Consider the following 3,796-nt stretch of genomic DNA (forward strand, 5'->3'; position numbering starts at 1 on the left):
CTCAATTGGCCCTAGTCGTTTTTTCCTTCCGCCAACGGTTCTCAGTCAATTTAAAACACAAACAGATTCACCGTAGACAGAACAGCAGTCGACCTGGGCTTGTAAATACACACACACACGCACACACACACGCATACACACACACACACACACACACACACACACACCGACATAGAGACACACGCATATACACACACACCGACATAGAGACACACGCATACACACACACCCCCCAACATATTGAGACACATACACCATACACACCAACATATACAGACACACGCACACTCACACACAATTGAGCTCCTTAACTGCCACAGGGTAGCGGCCGACTCCTTGGCATATTGGAGCGGCGGCCCGCTGCGCTCCCCGGGATTCCATCGGGCTGATGATGTACAAAGCGCCCAGCAGGCGGCCTGGCGCGGTCTCCCCCTCCCCCCCCCCCCCCCCCCCCCCCCCCCCCCCTCCTCTCTTTCTTCATCACGCTCTGCGGGTGCGTGTTTCAATTCTGGAAATCGCTGGTGAACCTCTCTTCATATAAGTTTTTCTCTTAAGATTTTTGGTTTTATGCTACTGACTGAAAAGCAAATTTAGGTTTCTTGTGTTTAATTATTTTTTTTAGTTTCGGCAGTTCACTGAGATTGGAAGAAGTAGCCTACCCCCTCCGAAGTGGAGACTCTCTGGCGTTAGTCAAGGTTACCAGCAGCCGGCATGGACTGGTTGGCCCCAAGGGCGGTGGTTACACGCGCACACACACACACACACACACACACACACACACACACACACACACACACACACACACACACACACACACACACACACACACACAGGCCTAGGCTATAATTGGACCGCGTTTGATATATGGTCGGGTCTATGGGTCATCCCCAGCTGTAGGCTCTGTCCTATGTGATTGGTGGTCCTTTAATACAGGATGTGGATCGTGTTTAAGCATATGGCTGTATGGGTAGGCTATAATCAGCTGTATGTGGGTAGGCCTGGAGTAGACAAACACAGACAAAAGGTTGGCATAACACACTAATTACTGCAAGATAGTAAACATCAAGTCGGCCTATCATGTCAACTTTCCGAATGTTCTGGGCGGACCAGTGGTGGTAAACACTAATTGTGTCCATTAAGCGTGTTACTTTTCAAATGTGGATACAACATGAGTTTGTACAGTTGTGGATGCGTTCCCGCTCTCACTCTGCTATGACCGCTTCCTAGCTCCACCTTGTGTATTATGGTCTGTGTCTGTGATAGTCTCTGCATACAGTCCGTCTCCCTGACAACCTGCTCCTATCCCGAGTAGAAGGAAAAAACGTTGACTATTGGAACTCAGCTGAGCTCACACCCTGGACGTGTTTGTTGTCCAAACACTGGTCTGAATAATACACGCAGAGCCGCTCGCTTTAGCGCTATTAAACCGAGTCGCCATCACAATGCAATGTGTTCAAGCTCCTTTCTATCGCTTTAACTTCGTTAAGACTGGTTGGCAGCCCGGCAACAGAATTATTAGCTGTTCCCGCCTTGGTTCGTGACGTCTGTTTTGAACCCGAGCATTGTGGCTGCGTGGCGGCGTTGCAGCAGTGCGGAGCCGGTTCACTTGGAACTTGGAAGTGAGAACAAAAAGCAAGGCGGATAATGAGGAGTTACACACGGCGTCCTAAATGTCAGACCGTTCCCCGGAGCGTCTTGGGTGCAATGCTCCTCACCAAAAAACATGGTTAATCTTCAAGAGCGCGCACTACTGGCGGAAGTTGTGGAGCCATGTGCCCACATCGTGTCCGTCTGCTAATCCATTGAAGATGCAGTTGGGATTAAGTCATGCTTTCATATTTTTTAAATCCCATTATGGCCGGTGTTTGTAGGGTTCTCAAATTTAATCTTCAGATAGCTCTCTGCTTTGATCAGAATAATTAAGATAGGCCTGCTTCCTTTCCGCGTTTTATACGCTAAATTAGGCCTACTTTTTTAAACTAATGGTAATAATTTTACATAATTTGACAAAGCATGGTTTCTGACATTTTACTTGTAACGTGTCCTAGGCCTACTTGCCTCCAACATTACGACAGTATAACGTCTATAACTATCATTCATATAAAGGCCTCTCTATCCTGATTTGGCCTCCATCGGACGCTGTCATCAGTCCTGATTCCAGCAGGGCGCGCGGCCGCGATGCGCGCCCCCGTCCCTCTCCTCTTATAGCGGCTGCGGTCCGGGCGCGAGGCAGCACATCTCCCAGTGAGCGGACTACAGTCGCACCTCCTCATCCACCTGCTGTCATATGACGAACCTCCTCCTCCGGTACCCCCACACAACATCGGAATAGCGAGCCCCCCAGGTAGGACATGATCTTTCATTCAAGCAGATGTGTGTCTTATTCGTTAATGATCGATAATAACAGTTAGGGTCTGTGTGGTGCTGTGGTAACCATGTGGTTACAATTATTTAGACATTGGAAAAATGCTATTTTTCGATATTTTCTTTTTGTTTCAAAGAAAGTTCAAATCTAAATGTAGGATATAAAAAGCAAGCAATTCTTTGGGAATCCTGCCATTTGTAATTTAAACTCACTGGTCTAATGTTTAGATCTACAATTTCGGGTTGGATTTCGCCGAGGGAAATTAAGAGCGTCTCGGTGCGATGATTAAAGCCGCCAAGCGGACCGTAAATGCAGACCTATTAAAGCAGAGTCTTATTACTGTTATTAGAGAGACTTATTAATATTATTCTACCGAGGCAGTCTCCGGAGAGCCAAGGCACGGTCTGAGAGATGCTCGAGGGATCAAGAAGTGCTTGAGATGTCAAACGTAGTGTTAATATTTCGTGATGTCTTCTTAAAATGATAAACTCCTACCATGCCACGGTTCTCGTCCGACGAAGAACGATTTACATTTGACTCCTGGTACACAATATCGCCATACGATACGACATTAAGTCCCAGACTTAACAGCGATGCAAATTATTTAAGTTCGTCGATTGGCTTTTTCTCTTGAGCCTACTCTCATTGTAGTAACTGATAAAAGGCTATATTAGGTAAAATAGACAAAGCGTATTTTAATATTAAAGGTCACACTTCTCCCTCAGACCGTCATTCTAGTGAAAGAGAGATTCCTTTCTTGGTTTGATTAAGACCAATAAAGTCTCAGTTGATCTGCATGTTTATGTGATGCCAGCAGCTCTATAAGGACTAAAGGCCTACGCAAGAAATCTGATGGCATACCTTAGATGAATAGACATACACGTTGTCTTTGTATTTATTATTCAAATTAAGTTAATGATCTTTCTTTTTCTGTCTTACACAATACTGTCATCCCCTCTCTCTCTCTGAATGGGTTTCTCTCTCTGTCTCTGTCTCTCTCTCTCTCTCTCTCTCTCTCTCTCTCTCTCTCTCTCTCTCTCTCTCTCTCTCTCTCTCTCTCTCTCTCTCTCTCTCTGGGGGGCTCTGCTGTTCCTTGTGTGTTGAAGCAGTTTGTGGGTGCCTGAAGCAGGTCACCCCGCTGTGATTGTGTGTGTGTGTGTGTGTGTGTGTGTGTGTGTGTGTGTGTGTGTGTGTGTGTGTGTGTGTGTGTGTGTGTGTGTGTGTGTGTGTGTGTGTGTGTGTGTGTGTGCGCCTGTGCTTCTGTGAGAGTGTGACATTTTTGTATTCATAAGTGTGTCTGTGCTCATTCGCTTCTGATTTGTGTCAGGCTGTGTGTGTCTGTGTGTGTCTGTGTGTCTTCCTGTGTGTGGCTTCCTGTTGTGTTTAAGATTGTGTGTGTGTGCGCATGTTGCTATTTGCGTTTACACTTGC

The 3,796-nt window shown here is 46.4% G+C and overlaps 1 protein-coding gene across 1 annotated transcript in view; it reads left to right on the plus strand.

Annotated features, from left to right (window-relative positions):
• Positions 1–2,219: 2,219 nt before the first annotated feature.
• draxina (dorsal inhibitory axon guidance protein a) overlaps positions 2,220–3,796 on the plus strand; it is a 16,572-nt gene continuing 14,995 nt past the window's right edge. The window contains exon 1 of the mRNA XM_030374665.1: positions 2,220–2,344. The gene's annotated coding sequence lies outside the window, so the exon portion shown is untranslated. The remainder of the gene's footprint in view (positions 2,345–3,796) is intronic.

This window comes from Gadus morhua, chromosome 13, assembly GCF_902167405.1.
Source record: "Gadus morhua chromosome 13, gadMor3.0, whole genome shotgun sequence".
Classification (NCBI taxonomy): Eukaryota; Metazoa; Chordata; class Actinopteri; order Gadiformes; family Gadidae; genus Gadus; species Gadus morhua.